At 32.8% G+C, this 27,480-nt stretch overlaps 1 protein-coding gene across 7 annotated transcripts in view; it reads left to right on the top strand.

The window, feature by feature from the left end:
- LOC107076482 (uncharacterized) overlaps positions 1-27,480 on the top strand; it is a 139,281-nt gene that overhangs the window by 76,854 nt on the left and 34,947 nt on the right. For 5 of the 7 annotated variants that reach the window (XM_069189774.1, XM_069189773.1, XM_069189772.1 and 2 more), the window contains 2 exons: positions 18,559-18,625; positions 19,350-19,390. The gene's annotated coding sequence lies outside the window, so the exon portion shown is untranslated. Of the gene's footprint in view, positions 1-12,064; positions 12,254-15,871; positions 16,966-18,558; positions 18,626-19,349; positions 19,391-27,480 lie in introns of those variants that run through there. The other 2 variants (XM_069189771.1, XM_069189775.1) reach the window with 2 other exon arrangements.

The following is a 27,480-nucleotide window of genomic DNA, read 5'->3' as shown; positions in this document are numbered from 1 at the left end:
ACTGTATTGTAGGAGGTGCAGTATGTCACATGAAAAGCTAAACCAGCGAAATCATTAAAGATCCTATGGTACTCTTTGAAAGAGAAGAGGTGTAATCCTTGGTGTCATGATTCAATTCACTCCAAGCTTGTAAAATGTGGCATCTCTAAAGTTCTCCATTTATTGAAGTGGTAAAAACATACTCCTCCACCTGATGTAGAATGGCTTCCACATATTACCCGATGTATGCTACACTTCAGTGATGGATGAAGTGGATCCCCCATATACTGTATATAAGGGTATATGTGAAGAAAATAATTATATGTAACATCGAGGAACAAATGTTTAAGTCATAAAATGTACATCTATGCCAACCTTGCCTCTGAAAATGTAGGTTATAGGGATTAACTTTTAATCTGCCTAAAATTGCCTTTTTGCATTTGATTTAGTTTATCTGCCTAAAACTTAAAATGGTTTATCCCTTGTTTTCAAAGCATCTTTGAGTAGATACAATTCTGTGGATGTGCAATAATTAGTCTATAATGTAATGGTTTTGAGTAGCACATTTTTGCAGTGCAAAAAGTACTTATAATTTGGTTAAATAAATGTCTTATTCCTAGCAGTTCACTCCGGAGTATAAACATATCTTTCAGGCTCTGGGAAGAAGCAGCTTTCTGATAATGGGTGAATGGATGTTTATGATTGAGTGGTTTGTTTCAGTATTTGTCCACACAGTACCAAACACTCCACCAGATAGGATAAATGCAGTGCTCACTTCAGTCAGGTGTGGCAACTATAGACCTCCTATAATGTAAACTTGATTTTGTGTGTAAACTTGTCAATGGTGATATAGAAGCTAGAGTAGAGTGAGTCTTTACTATCCCCAAGAGGCAATTAGTTTTACACCAGAAGACAATGTAAAGAAATAAAACCCACACAAACAAACAATACACATACTGTATATGTGCACAAAACAATCTGTTGACCAGGATTATGACCACAGGTATAAATGAGAGTCCATCAACAATTATCATTTTTAAGGCATGTTTTCAAATTTCTGGAAAATGATTTATCAGTCCAAGCCAGTTTAGGGAGCAAACTTTGCAACTCACTCATCCAGAAAGGGTATCCAAGATCAATACAAAATTCATGAGCTTTGTGTAACCTTCTGATATTCCTTGATTAACTGTCTTCATAAAACCTTAACATACAGTAGATCTGTATGCATATAGGGAACTATATCCATAACTATAGCAATGTTTATGAAAAAAAATCTTTGTTGAATAAACTGCTTCATAATAATGTTTTGGAAACATTTAGCAAATATATTTACATTCGCTTAAGGTACATTAAGTTCTTAATAAAATAAGGTATAAACAAAGGAGTAGGCAATAAGAAGAAAAGAATTAGAAAGGAATTAGCATTCAAGAGCATTATTCTTTTCTTCTGTGAGTAGAGAGAGAGAGGTGCCATGGGGTCAAGAAAGTTAATGCACTTTTGCGAGGTGACCTTTTTAAAGGAAGGTTTTTGGCAGCAGCAGTAGGGAATAGGGATTACAGAGCAGAAACTGGGGGTCTTCATTTTCTACAGTGCAGACATGTTACTAGAATTTGTTTTTACTGAATGTGAAATATACTTTTTTTCTGATTAGAACTGCTGCTGAAAGTCATTTTGGAAAAAAGATCTTTATTACAGAGTTGATCTTTTCTTACATTCCTGGTTTGAGTAAGATGATTCCTAAATGTAATTGCAAATGTCAGACCTTACCAATATGTGGCACTTCATGTGAATGAATTTGAGAAAGATATTAATTGTGCATGGGTGATTAGTATACTGGAGTTCATTACCTTTACGTTTATTAGCAATTGGAATCTGAAATTTCTTTTTTTTTGTGTTATTAATGAATGATTACATACAGTAAGTCCTTGATGCTTTCGTCTTCAATAGAATATCATTCTTTGCCTTTCAAGACTCAATTTCAGGCAGAATTTACTTTAATATGTTTGTATAGGCAAAGCATGTCAAACCTTTCTTAGTACTGCTTCATGGTTGAATCAGGAAGCATTTTCAGAGTGTGCCAAAAGTGTTTTTTTGTCAGTTGAAGAATTAATTTAATAGAGAACTTGGATGATTTAAAGTTTGTGTGCAAGTCATGCGTCCTGTCATATGTTTGCAATTGAGTAATTACGATGAACTCACCGACTTCTATATGGTGTGTTACTAGGCCAAATGCTCATACTGTAAACAGGCTACAGAAATACATTTTTTTCTGTATTTTTTTTTGCTTCTTCAAAGGAAGCATTATTTCTGTGCCACTCAATTGAGCTGAAGGCAGTTTGACTGTTTGAGTTCAGTTTTGAAACAGGAGAAGGAATCCTTCAGTCACAGAGATCTCAGTAGGAAGTACATTTTCTTTTAAAAATAGGTTTTTGTTTCTTTTCTTTTTATTTCCTTATGAAAATATATTTGTTACATATATCCATTTTCAGAAACAGTTGTGAACTGAAATCTCATGGTGCAAGGCTGGTCTACTGCCTGAATTGCACCATGGGAAATACCTTCTGTTATCAGTATTAAAAGCAGTTCCAGTTAATTTCAAGTTGTGTTCTCTAATTATGGTTTGACCATTGATTCTGAAGAAGTCTATTGGGTCAATATCCTTAAGGATCTGTAATTTCTCACACCTGAAGAAGGCTCCACGGCCGAAACGTTGTGTTCTCTTTCTTCTCTTTTTTTCAGTATGGAATAAACCTATTACTTGTTCCTTAAGGAATATGAATATGTTTATTAGGTCTTTGTAAAGACTCTACCAAAGACTTCCCTGCTTCAGTTACTTTAAACTCAGAAAAAGGTTGAATCTAGAATAGCAATATCTTATTTGTAACATTTTGACCACCATTTTACACAATATTCTGTGTGGTATTGCTACTACTGTACAATTTTAACATAATAATTCTATGCTTTGCAATCATATTGTTTCCTCACTTTATTTTGAGATGATATTCACATTATCTAGACAAGCACTTACTTAATGTCAGTCTTCAGTATCTATTGTATATAGTCTCTTCCACCTCAGCTTTTCCCACTTTGTGCTTTTGTTACCTGAATGTGCTATAACACTCTGCATTTCTCTATGTTAAATGTCACATGGTTGGTATTTTTAAATAGGTTTTGAATATTATTTAAATCTTGTTTTATCTAAATCTTTTAATTTTATTTACTGATTGTGTTTGCTGTGATGTTTTACATGTGAACTAAACTAAGTATAAGATTCGTAAAAAAAATGTAACTCAACTAACTTTGTTTTGGTTTTGTTTTGTTTGGTTTGCTATTGCTGATAGAAATTTTGAAAACTTCACTTAATGTTTTTCCATTGGTTCCTGAGAATTATGATATGACTTCACAGACCTGTGGAATCACTAACTAATACAAATTGCTTTATGCCCTATGGACTAACCACTTTCCCTCTTTAATTTCAATGTTCACTACTGTCCTGTTAATCATAAATCAGGTAAGAAAAACATTATTTGGCAAAGCTTAAGTATAATAATTATAGAATGGTGTACCATGGAAATATGGTTTGAATTTTTTACCCTTGGGAATCATTAGAATATCTCCCTTTTTCAAGTGTTTTTCAGAAATTACAGATTTTCTGAGTTGACTATTTAGTTATCTTGACATTTTATTTGAATTCATTTCAAAACACTATTTAGTACAATGGCTATTATGTCAATTTACATTTCTTATCTACTTAAAAAAATAATTACGTTTTTAAATTTGGTTTTGCTCTCAAGAAACTGGTTTACTGTATCTTTTTGTCGTTAGCTGTAATTGAGCAGGAATGAGAAATCAGCTCACCAGTTCCATTTCTTATTTTAACTCCTCTGCATGTGAGCAGCTAAGCTCCTCAAAGCTATGCTTCAGAGCTTATGTGGAATGATGACACAGCAGGACACCTGACACTTGGAATATTTAGCATCTTATATTTGAATACTATCATTTATACATATACCTCTCCAATTAATACTACCCATTATTGCACATATGTTTTAGAATGAGTGAAACAGACAGTTCTGTTTTATTCACAATAGAGTAGATCTGAAAGGAGCATGAATTTAAACTGAAGTGTAAAAGAGGTGCTAAGAGTTGGAAAATTAGAGTTTAAAATAGCTCAATTATTATGTATATTGACTTTGTGCAGCTGTAATATTTTTTCTTTCAGATCTCAGTCTTTTTATGGACACAAAGTCTTATTTTAACAATGTATTATTGAGACTCTGTACTGTATCAACATAGTTTTTCCTTGCTGCCACCTAGTGTATATATGACATAGTACCTCTCATCTATGATTAAACCACACCCAAACTAGAACTATTTGTGAATAAAAGTATTGACCTCTTTTTTATTGTTTCATTAATTTTATGATGATCAGAGGAACTTGCTTAAGACAATTGATCTGTAACCAAGTTATTGTTAAAATGATAACAGCTTTAACTCATTGTTTTAAGTATAAAAAAATTGCCTTTATCTGCAAATTTCCAATCAAAGCAATGAAAAGGAAAGAGTAACGAAACCTTTATATTTATAGTTTTATATTTGAATAATGAAATTTGAAGTAAATATTTTGTTTAAGCTTAAAGAAGCATTACTTGTAGATGAGAGTCAAGGCTATAATGAGAGTTATTATATATTTAGCTGGTAATTTATAATATAATCACACCTTCATTGAATAGTAATTGTTTTTTTAAGGGATGCAAGAATACCCATCCTGTTATTATGTAAATAATAAGAGAGCTGAGAGGACTGAGCTGAGAAAGATTTAAGAATGATTCTTTCTTAACAATTTGTAAATTGGTTTTGAAAATGACTGCTTGTATAGGTGCAATATAATTTCCACTAAAGAAAGATTAAGTGTCTCCATTCATGAGAAGGATGTTCGTGTTATAGAGGTATAATCATACAATGATTAACCTTCTTGTTTAAGAAAAAAAACGTTTTAAAGTTTTCTCCATTTCATCATGTTTAATACAACATTTTGTGAAAACTTTAAATATTAAGCAAAGAAACATTATTACATTTGGAATGCATGTCCTTTACACTCCATTCATTAAAATCTGATAATACTTTATCAAAAATAAAATTTGTATTGAATGCTTTTATTTACTGATGTTTATTGAAAAAATAAATATAAATATACACAAAAATTACATTTAGCCATAAGAATTTTCTGAATGACATGAAGAATTTGTAGTACTGAATTTTCTTAAACATTATTGAATAGGATTTTGATAATTTATTAGGTAATCTCTGGTTGCACCACATTACACATTGATCATTTCTAACAAGCAAGCTACAGTATGTCTTGGAAAAAAAAGTGGAAGACAAGGACATACACTCTGCTGTGGTTCTTGCAAAGAGTTCCAGAAGTCTTTCGCTGGTTGTGTTACTCATATTTTACAGTACTTGCAATGTTCCAGCTTTTTATGTTTCTGCATGTCACAGCCATTGTGACATGTACAATTTTCTATATTGCAGCTGGGCATTTTTCCTCGGTAGTTTCAGATTCTTACTGATCTGTCCTTAAAACAATCAAGTGTGCTATGCTGTATTTTAACACATACATACTATACACTATACTGTATTTTTTATACTTTCTTTCCTTTGCATGGGTAATAGTGTTTTGAATTGCTGAAGAATCTCTCAAATTGATGCAGTACTGCACTGCACTACAAAGTGTGCCTTCTCAATTTTGACTTTTCAGTTTTCTAATGATCATAAATTCAAGATGCAATTAAATTCTTGTCACAGAGTGTTTCATCATATTGTAAAATCTAATTTTATTTAATTGCAATGGGATATCTTCTTTGCAGTACACCTATCAATGTTCACTTTTTGACTGGTATGGCCTGCTATTCTTAATTAAAGGTTGGAAGTAAAAACAATTTGACAGATACCAAGTAACACTGTAAAAAGCACTTACGTTTTTCACAATTCTTAATAATCTAAAACAATTTCAAACAAAGCCTCCAAAAGCTTCTTTCATTGGTTATTAATTGCAGATTTAGAACTTTTTTAATTTCTCTTTAAATGTAGAATTCACCTTCTTTTGAGAGTATTCAGAGCACATATACATGGTCACAAAGACTGTCCTTTATTATGATACATTGTCAAATTAATTACTTATGTTCAAAAAAATATTGTTTATGTGTGTTGTAATGAATTCATAAGTACTTAAGGAAATTGGTTCCACAGTGTTAATTGTTTTTATGAATAAATAATCAACAGTAGATTGATTGCTACCCACGAATCTTCTCTGAAATACAGGATTTGCATTTCTGTGACTTCCTCTGTGTGTGGACGACTGTCTCAATAGAAGTTGAGGCAGGTGAAATAAAATCAGTTAACAGATTCACCAACCACATAACAGTTAAACTGTCTGACCAATATTATTGTGTATTTAAAGACTTTCGCTGTACTGTCATGTAGGCAGGAAACAATACAAATTAATACTGGAATTCATGTTCATTTGTGGCAGAAAGACTTGCACAACCTCCATTCTTCTGGACAGGACACATTCTAGACTTTGCAAACTCAACAGTGCATTCAGTACTCACTTTAATTAATTACAGTACTTTTACTTAATTACAGTAATTAAGACAGAGGCTTCCCAGATAAGTCATAAAAAACTTGTACACACAGGTGTAGCATAGACAAGAAAGGAACAGGAAGTATCTGGCTAGAGGAATATTTTTTGTTTGTTGCTCATTGTTTAATTTGTTCAGTTTAAGGTAAAAATAAATCAGCTATTGCTCCTGAACCTTGTGAGTGTTTGCCCTTTGGGGGGTGTGGAAGAATTTTTCCCAGGGTTCTTTTCCAGAATTGTTTTCTTCCTGTTTATTGCCTCTTCAGGAGCCACATGATTTGTGTGAAGCAGGTAGACAGTCACAAGTAATCACATTATTATTTACTGCTCTAGCTAATAAGGAACTGTAAGGTTTATACTGCTGTGTTACATTTAAAATCTGATCAGTATAGAAGACGTTATTTTATTTATTTAACATCTGGTACACAGAATGATTGCCTTTCTGAATGGAGATCTCCTGGGCGTGTTCATCTGTGAAAGAGGTCTGTTGGTTGAATATCTTGTCCAAGATCTGTGGGCTTGCTGACCCAGGTTGCTGAGTTGTGCAGCATCTCAGATTTGTAGACTTGCAGGAGCTAGTAGACATGTATAAAGACCTATAGGGATATTGTTTACCCTTCAGGGGCAGGGAGACAGGGGTCTTTGGACCAGAGGCAGATTGTGGGTGACTATAGGCTGCAGCCACAGGGAAGGGAGTGCATTCTGTACAGGCCTTACTGGAGATGGATATGGGCACTGATGCCTGAAGGAAGATGGCAGAACTGATAGAGCTCAAATCCCAGTAGAAGGGAGGTGGTCATAGTAGGAAACCGTTATTAGACAGAGAAATGTGCACAAGTGATGGAGAATTGCATATGGCGTCTTGCCTGCTTGATACCCAGGTTGCAAATCTCCAACATTGAGTGGATAACTCCTGAACCAGAAATAGGTTGGATACAGTTGCTATTGTACAAATTAGAACAAATGGTAAATTAAAATGTAGGCTAATAATTTTACAAGACACATTTTAAGCATTTACTGTAGCTGGTAAGCTAAGGAGTAAAATGTCTACAGTATTCTTCTCTGGAATTCTGCTGTGCCACATGCAAGCATATGGGATCTAGAGGAAATAAGTAGATTTAACAAACAGCTAAAACACCGGTGAAGAAAAGACGGGTTTATGGGGCATTGGGGGTCCTGGAATAGGTGGGATCTCTACAAGCCGGACAGGTGCACTTGGCCTGTAGAGGGGTAGCTGTGTATTGGGGAAGCATACAGTGCTTTGCAAAAGTACTATATTTCGATCTTTGCAGTTTTCCCATTTTGTTGCTCTAAAACTTACAATCATAACACTTTGAGGTAGCAATTCATATTTGTTCTGTACACTACCTATTCCATTTAAAATAAAAAAACAAAAAGAAAGAAGTAAATCGATAATATGAATTTTGATTGCCTAATTATTCAAACACTTTGTGTGTCAAGTCTAAATTAAATTAGGTACACAAAAATTGTGTCATGAGCCTCATGATGGTTCTCATGATTTCAGGTCAGGTACTGAATTTCAAGCAAAGACTCAAACAAAAACACAAAGGAGCATTCAAAGCAAGTCAGGGATAAAGATGTTTATCAAAACCACAGATCAGGAGAAGGGCACAAAAACGATCCAAGTCTTTGAATATCCATGAATGAGCACAGTTAGTAGACTTGTCTGTAATTGCAGCCAAAGGTGCTTTCACTAAATATTGAGTTTAAGGGTCTGAATACTTATGCAATCAACATGGTCCAGTTTATCTTTAGTTTTTTCTGACATTTAATACTGATTATGCTATGCCGAGAAGTCTTCAGTTTGCAGGTTTTGAACACATTGAGTTTAAAACATTATATGCACTGTTGTAATTTCATAAAGTGACTATACTGTATGTACTGTATGTACCATAAGGGGTACTGTATGGAGTATTTGAGCTGTACTTCAATTAGATAAATGGGGGTAGAGAACTCACAACATGGTAATTCTAGTGAAATCATAAACGCCCTGGGAAACTTCATGAACGCATTTAAAAAACATTTTATCTGTTCTTAAATAATTACTGTATGCTTCATTTCTAGAAGCACAAGGAATAAAGTGCCAGGTTTTGATACATTGGAGCTATGAGACAGTAGTAACTGAATCATGAAAAGTACACATTCAGAAAGATAGACAGAACAGAAGAGGTAATCATATGGGCACATACAGTACATATATGAAAAATTTCCTGCAAAACAAAAAAAATTGAAGAAAGAGGGTATGGGAACTTTTGAATCTGTATGGGTTAGGTAATCTGGAAAATAAAAATTCAAAAGGCTTTTTAATAGGTGTAGCTACAGATCACACCATTCATATATGGGCAGAAGTGTACGATGATAGTGGAACAATGTGTTGAAGAGGTGACATTATATGACTACTACTCTATTGTATTACTATTAAAATACAGTAGATGATTTGAACTTGAGAATTTGTCATTTGAAAATAAGATGATTCCTTCTTAGCTCAGTTTGTGGAAGTACTAACTAGGTAAGATAATGTTATTAACCTGATCTTTTCAAACAACCAGGATACAATTAAGATAATAGATTTAATAGAACTACTGGGAGATTACAGACATAATATGGTAAGTTTTGATGAATGCTTGAAATCTCAAACTTTTGATGTACAGTATATTCAAAAAGCTAAAAAATCAAGGTTTATAATTTTAGAAAAATGGACAATAAAGAAATGAGGCAGAGTTTACGAACAGTGAACTAGAAGGCAGTAGAAGAATAAATAATACTTCAAAAACATAAAATGTAAAACAAATTCAGTCCTTAAATAGTAAAACCCAAGTCCAGATAAAAATGTCCTAAATATTCCTTACTAAATATTGTTAAATGGAAGGAAGAGATCACTCTACAGAGTGAAAGGGTCCAGGATGCAAGGACAGAAAAAGAGTGTATAGAGTTGGATATGCAGCTGAGAGAGGGTAACAGAAAAGTTACAGTGCCAAGAGGGAAACAGAAAAGAACATTTTAATACAACCAAAAAATAATATGAAGCACTTTTTCAGTACAAGAACTGTAAAGTGTGAGTAAACAGTTTACAAGATATACTGTAAAGTGATTAATCACAGAATACATTAAGGATATGTTCAACATAGTGAAGGTTACAGACCAAAGGCACATCTAACCCACCTTGTACTTAGTAGTTAATTGATCCAGGGATCTCATCCAACCATTTTCTTGAAAGAAGCCAGGATATTGGCCTGTTGTGTGCTGTCCTCCCACAGCCCTTTGGCAAATAACACGCTTCCAGCTCTGGCTTATTGTAGGGGATATTTGTTTGTCTTGTTTATCCAAATGGCCAGGTGGACAATCCCTCAAACCAAGCCAGACATACCAAAATTTTTTATTTCTTTCTTTTATCACAGTTACTTTAGTGGGTTTTGTTTGTATCTTATGAAATATATTCTATTTAATATATTTCCATTTGAAAAATTGCAATCTGTCACAATACAGTATGTGCATACAAATGCAGACAGACAAAACCCCCTAAAATAGAAATTAATTATAATTCTCTGTATTTAATTATATAATTTATACAGTATATGTAATATAAATTGTACAATTTAATCTAAATGGTGAAATCCCTTTACATGTGTGGTGACCCTCTTCATTCAGCACTAAAGTAAGACAGCCACCTTGGTACAGCATACCAACAACCCTACTATAGAGCAATTCAGGTCGAAAAATGAGAATTTGTTTCACACAATTTAATAGTTTAAAGGAATAGTTTAAACTTTTAGATCAAACTGTAAAAGCCCTGAATTTTAGCTAGTTTCAGGCTTAATTCTCCTACTCTTTCGAACAGTGTCATGAGATCTTTAATAATCAGATAGTCTAGATTTTAGATGTGTCATCCAAAGCATGGCTTCTCTCATAGCAGTATCTTCAATAACCATACGTAGGCATTGATATAGGAATTGCACCAGAGACCTAAGAGAAGCAATTACTGCTCCACAGACTTCACTTACTGCAGCAATTTGTTTCCTTAATTTCTGCCATCCCAGTACGGATGAGGTTTAGACTTTGAAATCTAGATCAGACTACAAGGTATTTAAGTAGAGAAAAGTAGTTCTGATTAAATCTATTGCTGTTTTTTTAGTTTCTATTTAATTTCTATTAACATAGATTTGTCTCACAGAGGCATGTTACCTTAACCTGTTCTTAATACCTAGTGTTTTTACTCTCCATGGACATTGTGCAAGACTTCTCTTTGAACTCTACCTCAATGCTTTTTAAATATCAGAAATTATCCTTAATGAACGAGAAATGTGATCCAGAAGACCCTTGGTTCGCACTATAACTTGCTTTAGTATCATCAATTAGTGATTAATAATTAGCACTCAAAATAATGATGTGCAAATATCATGAAAATACTTCAAAATAGATACAATAAGTTCAGATAAGTTCAAAAGAAACTTTACAGTGTTGATGTTCAAAGCTCAATCAGTTGGTTTTCGTGGTTTGTGAGGAATAACAGGAAAAGAAAATAGACTTTTTGTATTAATTTTAGCAATGGAAGAATGACTGACTAGAAACTACTGCATCTAATATAAAAATAAAATGACCTGTCCTCATCTTGTATGGACTTGCCTACATACTGCAGTGCATAAATTGTGTATACTACACATTGCTATGTATCAATGTTATCTTTATACAACTTTAGTTTACTAAATTGTTTTCCTTTAGTTTTTGTTTGCATGATACTTGTTCCGTTGTCACAGTTTGTTCTAGTTTTGTGTTCTGTTATGAAGATACATAACATCAATGTTGAAAACCATGTTAACATAAAAACTTAAATAATTAACAATTTACTCCACTATATGTGGTCTCCTGTAAATAAGTGCTTATTATACTTGTATTTGTTTGCACATATTTCAATTGTCAAATACCCTGGGGAGAAATCATATTTCAAAGCTTATGTTTGACAGGTGTTTTTGCATTTATATGTACGAGAGTCTTTCTTTAGTGGTGAAAAATAGTTAAAATTTCTTATTATACTCATCCTAACATATTGTATTTTGTAAGGTAATATAAGAAATTGCCTGAATATCTTAAATATCTAGCTAGACAGTTAACACTTGAGCATACGTGTGCAGAAATTACTTGTCTGTAATTGTTAGTCAATCCTGTCCATATAAATGCATTAAACAGAAATTATGCAGCATTCAGAGGTGCTCAAAATAAAAAAACTGCATTTTAACAAAGCTAAAAAATTCACAGAAGTCAATGTGGGGTCAGCATTATTTGCTGTATAAGCCACTTGATTGCTGGAAGAGAACAGAGAAACACTCAGCATAATCACAATTTTACATGAAGAAAGTAGTTACACATTTTCTATACATTCATTTTCTAACCAAATTTAACTCACTCTCTCACCTGCTGTTCCAGCTCACATGAATCCTGATGATAAGCTGTAGGTACCTTCATCATCTACCCCTCTTCTCAGCCAGTAGAAGGAAGACTTGACTGGTTTTCATCTTTTGCCATTGTAACTGCAAAAGAGCCCAGAATAACTGGTATCCTTCAGCTTTATAGAACATGAATTGTCTGCTTCACACTCAACAGTTCAAATGACAGGTAGTAGTACTTTATATTATATCCTCTTGTACTTCTTTGGCATGTAGACACTCACCCTAATGCCTTAGCAGAGTTCACTGTGATATTAAGTGAATTGTGGTAAATCAAACTCAAACAAATGTACCCTTCCCAGTCAGCGGGAGTGCAGGGACCAATGTAGTATTTCCTTTGGGTCCATATCAGTAATTGGAAACGGCTTGAAATTGAACCAGTGATGACTCACACAATATGCCTTTTTAGCCAGCTTAGCCACTGAGGACCTGTATAATTAGTAATAATGGAAATAGTGCTGGAGCTGGAAATAAAACACAGAATGATTCTGATTCTGTCCAGTAAGCCTCAGCTTAAAATGAGTAAAATCATATTATAATTCCTTTGCTCATTTTCTTGTCAGAGAAACACTAATTACAAAAAAAAACAGTTTTTACTGTATTAAATTTTGCATAAACCTCAGTGTATGGTTTGTAAGCCTTAAGACACAGACATATATACATCAATAAATGTATTAGAAATGCAAACATGAAAATTGGAACCAATAGTATTTGTTACATGTTTATTATCTCTTAGTACAGTACAGTATATAGAGTATACTTATGTTCTTAGCATATACTGTAAAGAAGTGTCATTCAGATAACATCTTTTTAGGATTATAGCATATTTTGAGAGGAAGCTATCACTGTGAATTATGGAAATGTGAATATTAATTAGCCCAAATGATCTCACAATGCTGAAGAGCAGAGCGAAATATATAAGATATACCAGATGAGCACTTTTCTAATCCATTGTCCATGAAACAAAAAGAATATGGATGCTTCCATTTTGGGTATGAAAGTATTCATGGACAAGTAATTAAATGCATATGTACCTTTGTACGATACAATGTATATCTTTTTATTAAATGTTGGGCTCCAGAGAAAAGTATAGGACTAATTTAATGGGGTCATTTGAATGTTACAGAAGTCACGATTCTCTCAGAATTCGCTGAAGTTACTTAGCACTTAGCCATTTAGAAGTTTTTTTAGTTCTTATTCAGATTGTCTTTATTATCTGTATGCTCAAAATTTTCATATTTAAGATAAACTAAAGATTGACTAAAAATGACAAAATATTAGATGTTTGAAATACTGAGATTTTTACACGGAAAAAAGAGAGGAAGAAAAAGAGATGGTTTATGCAGCAATTTTAAAGAAACTGAGAACTTGGAAAAATTATATGACCTGCTTTTATTCACAATTAATGGACTTGGTCTTTTTACAGAGAGGAGAAGATGCCTGGGAGGTTGAGGGGTGAGTTAGGTTTAAATAGATCTTTCTAGTTTGTTTAGAGTTTTAACTCCCAGTTAGTCCATTTTCACTCAGAGATGCTTCATACAGTATCTCTCAGCTCCACAAGGAATGAAATGGTCAGCACTGCATGCTGTGCTCCAGTTCACTCCTAGTATGTATCCCTGGCATCACACCTTAGCAAGTTGTACTGTATACAGTATGTAGTCGAAAGTAGTTCAAATACATTGAACTCTGAATTTTTAAGAATGGTTTTCATACTGTATCATAACTTAAACATCTATTATAACTTCTGATTTTTATTTTTAAAACTGTAAATTTATATCTAGTAAGATATTTAAATATTTATAATGGCATTTTGTTTTTTCAATTATTATTACATATTTTTTAATTCGTTATTAAGTATAAATATAACTGCAGTCATACCCATAACTAAGCACTTGTGTATTAGAAAGGCATTTTGGAGAAGCATGAATTAGTAATGTGTCTTTTAACTTCATAGGTTTCTTGAAGAGTCTTAGAAAAGCAAATAGAAATACAGTAATTATGAAGCTGGTTGGAGTAATTTCATTTACATAACATAAAAGGAGCAGAGTTTAATTCCACATGATAAAAATATTTATTAACATATGAAAAAAAGAAGAAAGAGAACACAACGTTTCGGCCGTGGAGCCTTCTTCAGGTGTCTTTTTTTTGTCCTTCTCTGTAGTGAAAAACTGGTAGAGTTTAGAGTTGAGAGATCTAATGAGGTTAGTTATGAAGGGAAGATGATGTGGAGCTGTCAGCTTTAGAAATTCCTTAGCCTCTTTGATGACACCTGAAGAAGGCTCCACGGCCGAAATGTTGTGTTCTCTTTCTTCTTTTTTTCAGCATGGAATAAACCTATTACTTGTTCCTTTGCAGCCTACGCATGCTGACGCAGCTACCCACCTGTATTAACATATTATGCATACATTATATACAGTAGTCTGTCTTAATCTTTAGTGGTATCCTTGAGCTCTAAGTGTGCCATGCATATTGTAACAGAAAATACTTTTGTACTACTCCTTCCACATCATCCTCTTCAGTCCAATGGTGTAGAACAAATACATTTCTCCTACTACTCATCTTTCTGAAAGATAGGGATGATCAGTATCTCCCAAAGACTTGGAATTACCTACTTGTAATGACTTAAAAAACTGAATTTACGTCCTCTGTAGCTGATAATCACTGATATGTTTGGTCATTCTGAAAACACTATGAATAATACACTGGGAACACACTGTGTATTTCTTAAAAACTGGTGCACTGTGAACCCTGGGCAAAGTCTGACACAAACCATCTTGCTCTTCCAACTCCTCTTAGTCATGGACCAATATTGGCTTTGTAACAAAACATTGATGTTGGCATACAGAAAAGACTACCTAGACCTGAATATTGGGTTATAATTGGAAAGAAAAGTGAATTTAAATAAATACAATGTGCACATCATTATACAACTATTTTATTTCCTTTTAGAAAAATGAGCTGTAAAATTAACTTTTTATCAAAGGCAACAACACAGTTTATTTTTTACCACCTATCCTGTCTCCTGTATCTGTTTCTTAAGAAAGAGATTAAGCATTGTATACTGTTATGTGGTTGATATCAAGAGAGAGATATACCTTGTTTCTTCCCCACAAACAGAAATAAATATGTTATGTTAATTTTTCAATCTGCTATGGTATTTCTTCACTTTTTCGTTGCCAGAAGTTTACCCTTGGAAACAGCAAAATACAGCCTACAAATATAGCCATTATCAAGAACATCACTTGAGAGATTGAATGCACTTTGTAGAAGCATTTAAAATATGAGAGCTATGCTGCCTGAAACGGTCTCATACACAAAGTTATTAAGTGTTGTCTTGTGGAGAGAAAGCAGGCAAGAGAAACTTTTCCTTCTTACGTAGATCCCTGGCTAGCACTGTGAGCTGAAGAATTGGGTGTGTTTTCAACTAAAGATGCAGACTAGGCAGTTTAAAACATTTGCTGCTGGAGCTGGAAAAAGGAGAAGTTTTCTGTTTTTCTTTTCATCATGAAAAGAAGCCAGTGTTTGCAGTGAAAACTAAGCGTGCAATATAAGCATCAGATTTACTTTGGACGACTCTACACATTCCTATTCATCATTACATTAGGCAACGCAATTCCATTTCTTCTTGATGGGTAGGAAAAGTGGGCAGCCTGCCAGGTGTATGTTGCCATGACTCCCAACAACCCTCCCCCCCTGAAGGTGATGTATTTTTGAGCAGGCTGAGCTTAGGTTCTGAACTAGACAATAGATGCCTTCGCAATGTCAGCAGAATGGTTTATGGGAATACACTCCGCTTGTTGGCAGGGAATCATGTGACCTTACTGCTGAGATTTTGTAATGGTGCCAAGAGAGAGAGAGAAAGAGAGAGAGACTTGGAAAGCAATGCTTGTGAAAGACTTTAATTTTTTTCCTTGCATTGCTTAGAAAATGGCGGATCATACAGCGCTGACTTTACCCCGACTCAGCAAGCAACTGAGCTCTGAAACACCACTTCGCCTTTTATTCTGGCTTTTTTGGCAAGGCACCAGGATTCTGCCCCTTTTCACGCCTGACAAGTCCTGCTGCTTATCTACAAGTAAAAGAGGAAGGTTAGAAAGAATATTTAACCTCTAAGACAAAAAAGTAAATAAAAACAGCAATCTGGGTATTCTTGCTCTTGTTAATCTATAACTTGATTCCATACAGTCTTCTGCCGAGCTGAAGAACAAAAGTTTGCAAGTGTCTCATGGCACAGGCATTCCTGTTGGGCAACTAGGGCGACTGAAGTGAACATGAGCTCATCGCAGCAAACTGAAGTAAACTGGCACCTTGCCTTGCTCACCCCCTTGCTTGAGCAGAGTTGCTGCTCCTTACATATGACAAAATCAGAGAAGTCTTGGTAAAGTTCGCCCGCTTCTCCCAACACCTCTACGGTGCATGCAGTTGTGATGAGGACTGGTGCAGCTTTGCGCAGTGATTTGTGCTCAGAATTTTGACTAGATATTTTTTTGCTAAGAAAAAAGGGGTAATCAAACTGGTTCCATCCTGGGATTCACTGGAGCCTACAGCAAAGCAAATCAAAGTGGCTGTGAGCGACTATAACCTTGAAACTGAAATTTTTCAATATATATTAATATATGTTTTAAATAACCAAAAACAAATAACAAAGAACCATAGCAAAAAATACTGTGTGGGCCAAAAACACAGTCGGGGGCAACTGAAACAGCGCAGAAATCGACATGAGCCTGACTTTTCGCATTTTTCTCCCTCCCAACACAGTTTTTTTTTTCATTTGAGCTTCAAGCAGAACTTTTTTTTAAAAAAAAAACACCTTTTTGTTGGCATTGTTTATAACTTTCAAAATATGTCTCACAAGGGCTGAAAATGTTTCAGTGATTCCAGGTATATATCCTGCTTTATTTTTATTATCCTTAAATACTAATAATTAATTACATTACATAATAATTGTTCACGTCTTTATAAATTATGTTCCTTAAGTTTCTTGTCTAAACATTTGCTGCAGTATTGATAATAACCTTGCCATGTTTGCTAAATGGAGAAAATTAACTTGTTGCTTCTGTAAGTGAAGAGATTTTTATTTGTCTTGTGTTTAGTAACAAATCTTTTTTTATGCAATCGTGTCAAATTTTTAACTTATGTGACTAGAGTTTTATTACAGTTTTCTTCAATCACATTACATAGAAAACTAAAGTTTGTTGTATATATATTTTTATTAATGTGTATATTTTATGGTTCAAACATATTAGTCTGGTATCTAATCCTTTTCCTTATAAGCAATTGAATGAAAGACAAAACAGTAATTTTGCATCTAATACAATCAAATGTACATTGTTAAATCATGGTTAATCGGTTCCCTTTGGAAATAATATTAGTTGGTAGTTCTTAATTAAATTAAAATGAGGCTGAAATAAGTTACTCTATGATCTGCATTTAAACATTATCTTTATAAATCTCCAATATGGTTATTTTTTTCTCTTTTAAGAGGTAATATTTTAAATCAAACTGATTGATTTAATTTTATTTTTTTCTTATTTAAACTTTTAGGCCATACCAGGTCAATGTCTTTATTGTTGAAATGAGCTTTATGTCTCTCATAACTTTCATATGATGTTGCATTGCAATTTCTTTGCATTCTTCCTTTATTACTTTGGACGTATAAGGGACAGAAGATAAGACCTCTGACCTAATTTTCTTTTATTTTAATAGAATAATTAGAGTTTATCAGTGCTTCATAAATTAAGTTTTTCTCTTTTCTGCCATTTAGGAACAGAGATTAAAATCAAATTATGTGTTACTTTATTTTAATTTAATAAATATGATTTTCTAACATGAAGTAATAATTCTTGTCACACTTTATGAAGTTGTCATTTATGTAAGTATGAACAGGACGTAGACATTACAGGTTAAACTTGACCAAGTTCAGTAATGATGTTCCTACAGCTGATACGGTGTTGTAAAAGTGTTTTACAGAAAATATCTTCCCGAAAATATCTTTTACTAGTTGAGTTGATATTTTATGTTGCAAGTTTACCTCTCCAAAGAACTGTATTAGTAACTATGAACTGAGATGTTAAAACATTGAAATATCACAGTAAAAAAGTTAGTTTCGAAATCATGTATCTTAGAACCACTGAAAAAAAAATATTACTGTATGTAAAACTAAATAATAAAACTTTTCTGTAAAGTGTATGCAAGTCTATTAATAGCATAGTGAAATAATGTAGAAATGTAACTAAAGAAATAACTTTTTTTTATTGTGTGCAAGTGGATTATGTACATGTAGCTTTATTTAGCAAACCTGAAAACCTACTGTACAGTATTTTTTGTAGCTTTAAACCAAAAGCAAGAAGACATTTTTTCTTAGATAGAATTGACCATAATTATGCAATTTTGTACACATTTTATACAATTCAAAAGTAAATGATCATTGTTTGAAGTGTTATTTCCTCAAAGATTTAAATTTTATTGTTTCAGTAAGAATAAAAAAAAACAGTATGAAACACAGATGGCCCAACAATACCAAGGAAACTCAGGAATAAAGGTAAATCTCCTCACAGTCTGAGAACATTTTGTAACACTTCATGTCATGTTTTGTGAAAAGAGAATGTCTTAGTTGCAATATTCCGTGACTTCCTATATTGTTCTGAAAATGTACAGTACATCATGACCAATTTGGGTCAAATCACATTAATCTCAAAATACTACAAAATTAAGAGACAAGTGGATAAGCATCAAAGAAAGTGATTTTATAAAAAGAGTTAGTCATAGTTTTTTTTTCATTTGAAAGGAAATACTTTCCATATGTAACATAGGAAAAAAATGCATGTGAACCAAATGAATTAATTTAAAATGTTTATTGTTGTAGAATGCAGTGAAGAATGATACTGTATATAGTTATTTTAATTTCCTTAAAACTGAGAAAAGACTTCCTGTCTAAAGTTTTTCTTTGTGTATTTTACATACATTTTAATATATAATTTAAGTTAATTTTTTTTAATTGCAATGTGACTTTTTGATATAGATTCAGTAGATGGTGAGAAAAAATAGGACAGAAAAATATTTCAAGGTATCAGAGATATAACAGTAAAACTAACCATTAAAAATGTGCTGAAACATTCACTGTTTTAAATTTCATACAAATAAAGAAAATGATAGAAACAGTCATTAAGTTTAGAAGGTCTCTTTAGTATTTAAATGAGATGCCTGTTAGCTTTTAAAGTGTCATTTAAACTATTTTAAATGATTCTTCCTGTGTTTCTTTTTAGTAAAGGGCTTGGAAAGCTGCATATAAAAAATGCATCACAAAGTAAGTGGATATTAATTTATATTTCAAGATTTTACATTTCCAGAAAGTTAGGCCACAGCAGTTCATAAGCAACATGCTGTTTTCAACAGTTACATTGTTATTTACACAGAATAAAAATATATTATTTCTCTGTGAAAAGATGGCTCCTAAGAAAAGTGTATTCCTCTGTTGCTCTTTCAAATTGCTTCATAAAAGTTGCTTGTCGAAGAGTTTTAAACACCTTGTGCGGAAAACACATGCTGTTTACAGAGACTCTTTTAAGTTACCTTTTTAGACTGCTGTATTTAAGTTAGTATAAAATGTTTTGCTCTTAAATATTTATAAAACAATTTTTTCTGTTAGCAGTAGGACATGCCTTAAGTAACTAGATTGACAAATCATTGGTTAAGAAAGATATACATATTGTAAAAATATAAATATATTGGAAGTTTTTACACTGTAGTACACTGTCATTTATCATATGGTGAGAGAAGAAGGATGTTTCTGCTTTTCCTAGTTATGATCAATTTCAAATGGTAAAGGCACACTGTAACTGGTAAGACCTTTACAAACAAGTTTGAAAGTGGTTGGCAGGTACGGTATATAAATCGACTGTGATTTTAAATTATTTACTTTTGTCTTTTATGTCTTTAGTAAATGAAAATAGATTTTATACAAGAAATATATGGTATGATGCTACAGATAATTTATGTAGTTTTAATGCATCCTTTAAAGAGTTTTACATTTGGAGAAACATCAACATTTTCACAGAAACATAATGAAGCCAAAGGAATAGTCTTTTTCTGACTGCTTAATTACTTTTTATTCTTATTCCTTAATGGGAGGTTTATCTTAAGAGTGCTCTCCTGTTCTCACAATTATGTATTTTTTCCAAAATTAGTCACACCTTTTTTTCTTTGTTTTTGTTCATTCTGTCTTTAAGATGAGCCACTTGTCATAAACCCGTAGATCCGATCTTGTGGTGATTTGAGCTGCACAAGCTCGCTTCTATGGGTCTTTGTCAAGTGGCATGGCAAAACCCATTACTACAAAAGTTGAATACATGAATTTACTATTGCTATTTGTTTAGTTATTTCCTTGCTATTGTTCTTGAATTTTTTTGTTCATCCTATAGTATTGCTTGCTCTGTGTAAATTTCAATACACAAAGGCATGTTTTCTCTGGTAATGGCAAATGTTACCAATGGATATCCATGCAACTTAGAAAGAACTAAGGAAACTAAGGAAAAAGTATGTGTTGGTGCACATTAAGCTGCATACATTACGTTGATTCTACAGCAGGAGCAAAGGCAGAAACAAAGAAACTACATAGATCATTTTTCATAGCAGTGTTTTTATTTGTTACAATTAATGTTTTCAGAATTACTCTTGCTGTGTCATAATTATAATGTACTTTGACAGGGCGACTTAAATACAACTCTGTTGAAGTCTGACCTCTTGTGCTCAGTCATTCTCCCACTAACTCACACTTTGGGTTTAATAAATGTTCTTGTTTTTTTATGTAAATAAAAACTATTTAAAGACTCTTTGCCAAGCTACAGTAAATAAGAACAAATATTAGTACAGTAACTCAGTACTTATGCTATATTTTTCTCATTCCAGAACAAATAAACTAAAGTATTTTTTATAAAAAACCTTTGGAAGTCACTACTACAACTACTAACAACAGTACAGTTATTGAAACCCACACATCTCTAGGTTCATTTCTTTCTAATAACATATTAAAGAAAAACATTGGGTTTCTTTGATAAAAGCCAAATTATTAAGATATTGCGCCAATAATTTTATGTGAATGTGTTCCAACCCATCTTAATTTGGATTCTACGATTCTGAAGCTGTGAAATTAATATTCTGCTTAAAACTTTTTAAACTAAAAACCTAACTCATCTGTTCATCACTATTTACTTGCTTATTATTCAAAAGTAATAACAAACCAGTTTTGCAACAGTTGGATTATTGTGTGTTATGCTACTGTACTGTATGTGAAGTACTGTAGAGCTATCATAATGTTGATAACATTAGAGATTGAACATATGATAACTGTTTTGCAGTGCCACATACTGTATGATCGCTTTAATCTCCTTGGATATGCTCCTACTTATAATGTTATTTTCATTTTATTTTAGGATTTATTTTTATTCCAGTCAATAAATTGTTATGCAGTAATACATTTTTTATATATCTATAAAAGCTGACATTTAATATAAATGTCATAATTCCTATTAAAAAACATGTTTGGAAAATACTGGCTCTAACTAGTGTGTATGAAATAAAATTAACCAGGTTAACAATATCTTGTTGTTCTGATTTTATTATCATTTTGCATATAATTTGCAATCTTAGTTCTTTGTTTTAATCTAAAACTGTACTAGTAAAGGTCTACAGACTTAATACAGAATTACCACAATCTAAGACATCTAAGAACAGAAGAAAGTAAATATATAGATAAACATAAAATATAACTGCCACAGTAAAATGTCATGTTGGAAATAATCTTAAAGTTGGCAGAATAAACTCAACTGTTGAGTTTTTGTACTTTCATTTATGAAAAGATAAATAGATGTACTATATGTTATTGTTATTTTGTCATCTAAAACAAACATAGTCCATCCATTTATTGCCTGGCTGATTCTATAAACAGTACTTTTTAGATCTTTATATATTTTATCGAAAATGCTTAAAATGTTAATGCATATTAATGCTCCTTTGTTCATTATTCTACACCTCAAAGTAAATAGACATATTGCAAATATTTTTATTTGCTTAGTATTTATTTGCTGTTATTTCTGCAATCTGTGTTTTCTGTGTCCAAGTAAAATAATGTACATTTTTTTAAAATAAAAACAGGACAAAAGAAGGGTAGTCTTAAACCTCATTTTAAGACTAAACAGTAATGTGTAGTTTTTTCATTTTTCAGTTATTCATTTCTTTTCTCATTTTCGGTGCATATCAATGTTTATGAACGAACATTTGGATTTGTTTTTTCATTTTGCATAGATTTCATTTGGATGTGTTAGAACGTTAAATCACTAGTTCAAGAATAAATCAAATTCTTGTTGAATAAATCTTGACATTTAATATTAATCACAACACTGATTAACATGATTATATATCATAATTTATTTCAGTGTTTAGATATTTTTATGCTTTTTTCAATGTTCAGTGTATTATCAAACAATGCTACAGGATCCACATTTTTGCATATATCCTGAAATATTAGACCTGAGAAGAGCTCAGATCTCAAAGAAGACCATGTTTTCAGTTACTGGAAAGCATATAAAGTTAGATTCAGTAAAACCTATTACAGTATATTCTACTTTGTCTCTGTTTCTTTGGTTGCTTTTTTTTCCTCAGTAAATATTCTAATTTCTTTAGGACTCACACTGCTATTAAGAGATGAAAACAGAAAATGCGGTCAATATGAAATGCCCACTGATTTAGAAGCATTTCAGGCAAGAGTTGTTGCTTTGCCAATGGAAGACTTGAAGATATTGTCTCACTTCAGAAAACTGTGTGCATCCGAGTTGAGGTAGTAGGTTGTATGGTTTAGAATTACATCGTGGGAGTTAACTATACAACCTTCTAGCTTTCCTTGGAGTACACTCAAGCCATCGAGGAACACATCTCTGTTTTATATTAGATGTTATTTTATATGTGTATGTTTCTGTATTTATGCATGCATGTTTAGTTTATTTTTTTTAATTATACAGAATAGGAGTTCACAATCTTGGTTGTTAGAAAAAGCAAATTTTTGGACAAACTGTAGAAGATAAAGAAAACGTATATGACCAGATGTTCAAAATGGTCCCTAGATGGGAGTTTTAGTTTCCTTGGATTTAATAGGAGAACAAGAACCACAAACACTTATCCGGAAGGACTCCAGTGTCTCAGCTGCGGTTAGGTGCAATTGATTCTTCAAGCTTTTTTTGATTTTCTGATTTGGAGAGTGAATTTTAATTATTTATTAACAAAGTAATAACTGAAACCTTTGTCCACTTTTGTCAGGTAACAAGTCTAAATAAAGCATAAATGAAACAGTTTTGCAAAATATATACATACTTTTAAAGTAAAAATTGGAAAGTAACATTTAAAACAAACAGAAAGCCATCTCACTGGAGACTTGTTGATTATATGAGCAAACAGACATTTTGGCAAATGTATTACCCAGACCAGGTTTACTACTCAATATTACTGGATTTCTGATTAAATGTTTGATGCAATGAATGATTTTAGAACTTACTCTCTTAGGTGAAAGATTTTATTCGGCAGCACATTTCTGCAAAAAGGCAATATTGTCTGATATGAATAATTCCCAAAATTATATACTGTGATAGGATTACACTGATGTATTTCATTCACATTGGAAATCAGGTCATTCTCTTGCTTATTTTATTAGTTAGAAATAGATTGTTTTCAACAAATTCAAAATTGGATAGAAAGGTAATGCAACTACATTCCCCCCCCTGTTAACCACCATTATCTTTCTTTAATCCAGAGGAAATGACTTCGGTCTTCAACATTGATTTTCGCCTTGCACATTCCAGTTCAAGACTTCTGTAGGGAATGCCAAAAGGGACAGCATATTGTTACAATTGGGGGGTTATGAATATGGTGAATAACTGTAATTGACTGAGCAGATCAATCAACAAGTAAAATGAATAATCATAACCCCCACTTGCAAGATTTCTCCAAGAATAAACCCAACCTATTGCTATAGTTAGAAGCACCAGAATTCTTTGTTCTCTGGCACAGCTTTGGTGAAAAGAGTAATAATTCAGGCACAATTGGTTAAACTAATGTTTATTAACACTGACAATACACACACTACACACAAATGTTACAATGTACATGTTTATCTATGTACAGCATGTACAGACAAGGCATCCCTGAGGCCTGATGTCCTAAAACATCCCAGACTCTTACCAAGTATTCAACTCTTAATGCCTACCAAAGCCAGAATAAGAGAAATACTGCCTTTTAACCTAAATACAATACAACCTACAGTTAAATCTCTCTCTGCAAATCCAAACGCCACAAAGGAAATGGAAACCTATCTCTCTATTTGAAAAACATAACCACTCAGCATGAAATGCTGTCCTAACCAAAATATTCTTCACTCAGGAAATCCAAGTTCCCTAAAAACATGGAATGGCAAGCTCTTAGCAAGGTTCTTTTGTGTGATCTCAAACATGGACCTCTTACTTCACACACCTTTTAATTTCTTTCCTATTGTCTCCTTCTCTCTTGTGGTCTTTTTTACCCCTTTCTCCCTCTTGATCTAATCTTATATTGTGTCTTTCTTGAATGTTGATTAACACTTAATCATTTACCCAGAACTTTATTAATTAAGGTAAACTTTATGATTGTTTTGATCACAGAACTTGGAGACCCCAACATCTCAGCAAACATCCCCTCTGCTTAGAAGCTGGAAATGTTTAGACTGGCAGGTGTAACACACTTGATCTAGACTCTCAGAGACAGTTACTATTCATCTATAATTGTAACACAGTATTAATCACAATTTTATGCAACATTTAGAAAACGTATAAATAGTAACAGAGTAACATCTGACATGGAGAATACAAATATTTATCTTGACAAACTGTACAGGACACAAGTATAATAAAATAATACAGAAAGCATAGAAGACTTCTTTTAAAGAGTTTAATGCTTTTATAATTTTCAGAAGGATATTTTTTAAGGAGTTTATCATTTAAAGAATGAAGATAGAAAAGATTATTTTCAGTACTTAAAATCTGGATATTTTCTTCTTAAATGTTACAGAATACTATGAAATGTGTTTTTTTATTCATAGCTATCATTGTATTTTGGGGTTCAAACCATTTGGTTGGGACTGTTTATCCTGAGTGTTCCACACTTAAATCACCAATGAAAGGTCAGTCGTCTGTTAGTTTTCTCACTGATGCTAAAATGTACATATATTTTACTCTATTTGTAGTAATAACATGGTATTCTTAAATTTTAATGCTGAAATTGTCATGATTATTTCACTTTCACGCTGCTCATTAAACTTCCTTTTCATTGACATTCACAATTTCCCTGCTGACAGTCTGTAAGCACTGAAGCTGCTTACAGATAAATACTGTTGCTTTCCTTTTGGATAGTGGGATGGTCCTCATATAATGGGCTCAACTATTACTTCTGAGCTCACTCGCTGTGGAGCTTGACGATGGTTGATGAAGAGAACTACTCTTTCAGAGACCCCTTGCAAAGCTCACCTTTGCTATTTCCTTAGCTGTGCTATACGTTGAATTAAGATTTATCTGAGCAGTTTTGTAACATATTTGGGAAGCTGGTGGGAAATGGTCTTGTCTCTATGCCTAAGCAATAAAAGCAAGATTCAGTTTTTACAATAATTTTATTGCTATGCTGCATTTGTATTGATTTTTGGTTTATAATATGCACAATCTTGTTCTGTTGCTTTATCAGCTTAAAATCCTAAAGCTGTTTGAATAGTAAATCCTAGACAAAAGCTATTGAGATTGGAGGTCATAATTTGTTTTTGTGGCCTTAGCCATCACACTGCAAGGAATGCGTACATTTCATTTCAATGGCCTTTTATCTCAGGTTCTTTTTTAGTCACACAATTAGTCAAGTTCTTTTCATACAATTACTGATCTATGGTTTATGGGGAGTTTCACTTTCGGAATACCCTTCATTAATTACAATTTATTTTTGATTGACATACTTTATCAACTGTATTTGGCAATTTATGAACCTTAAAATAAAAGATCAATATAGAGCAATATAGTATATTGCTTTTAACAATAAGATGTGTGAGACTTTTTCCTTTGCAATGCTTACTGATTATGTCTGTGGAGATTTTCGGTCTTGAAATTCATATTTTAAATGTAAAATGTCTGTCATAAAAGTGTTATTTAAACAGAAAAAATGAAGTTTGTCAGTTTTTGTGCCTAATTTTTGCAACCATAGAAAATGTTTTAGTCAGTCTAAACACTTCTAATCTCCTAGATTTAAAACACTTCATACTTTTAATTTTAGCAGTCAGAACTTCTGGGTTTGATGATATGCGCGCGAGAAAGGAATTTAGTATTCTGAGATATGCCTTACAGCCGGTTTTTAATAGGAAGATGATGTGTAAGCTTATGCTCATCTTGGCTTTACTTTAGATCTTGTTCTTTAACAAGCTGATTCTATAGCTCTGATATAAACAAGAGGTGGCAGTGGCAACTCCCAGTGGTGCTCAAAACCCTATCAAAGAAGAACACTGTCAGGCTTCAGCAATCATGTCAGCTGCAATCTGGACTTTTAAAAAAGTTTTCAATGTTTTTATGGTTTAAAATCTTCGAAGCAGATCGTTGTAATTGCCTTTTCCTGCCGACATGGTAATAGGCTGTTCATAATCTGTACAGTATACTTCATTCAGGACTCAAGTTGTAAATTTAATTTACATTTAATTGTAATTTCTGGAGCTCTTTGAAAGCACCTTAATCCCCTCCAATTGTTTTAACATGATATACTGTACAGATAAATATTGACCTCTCTAGACAGTTAAAAGTTTATAATTTATGTTTAAGCCAATTTTTACCTACAGAATGTAAACACAACTATAAATACCATTGTACAACAAATTGTTTTAAATGGAGAAAGCATCTCTTTTACTTATACATTAGTATATCTTAAATGTTAGTATCAACTGTTTTTTTTGTGTAAGTTGTGTTTGCACTGGGATTGCTGAGCATACCAGAAAATACTTGTATACACAACTTTACTAGGCCTGACAAAAATGTTGTCCACTAGTTGCAATGTACCTGATAAACTTAAGTCATATAAACCGTCCTGCAAGAATCATTACGCAGTTTATATGTTTAGTGTGAACCCTTAAGGAGGACACAGAATAAGCATTTTTGGATCACTGTGGCATTCAGTAAAGTAGATGATATAGTAGAGATCATTATTAAAATGTAGGTCTTCTATATCAGTGGTTCTCAAATGTTTTGGACCAAGTACCACCCCTAATCCAAACAAAGCATCCAAGTACCACCTAGAAGTCATCATCTCATAGGAACCCCAGAAATTCTCAATGACCAACATGAGTGTGCGTGCACA

Source organism: Lepisosteus oculatus, chromosome 5, assembly GCF_040954835.1.
Source record: "Lepisosteus oculatus isolate fLepOcu1 chromosome 5, fLepOcu1.hap2, whole genome shotgun sequence".
Lineage (NCBI taxonomy): Eukaryota > Metazoa > Chordata > Actinopteri > Semionotiformes > Lepisosteidae > Lepisosteus > Lepisosteus oculatus.
The sequence above is the reverse complement of the archived record's forward strand: the minus strand, read 5'-3'. Positions and strand labels throughout refer to the sequence as shown.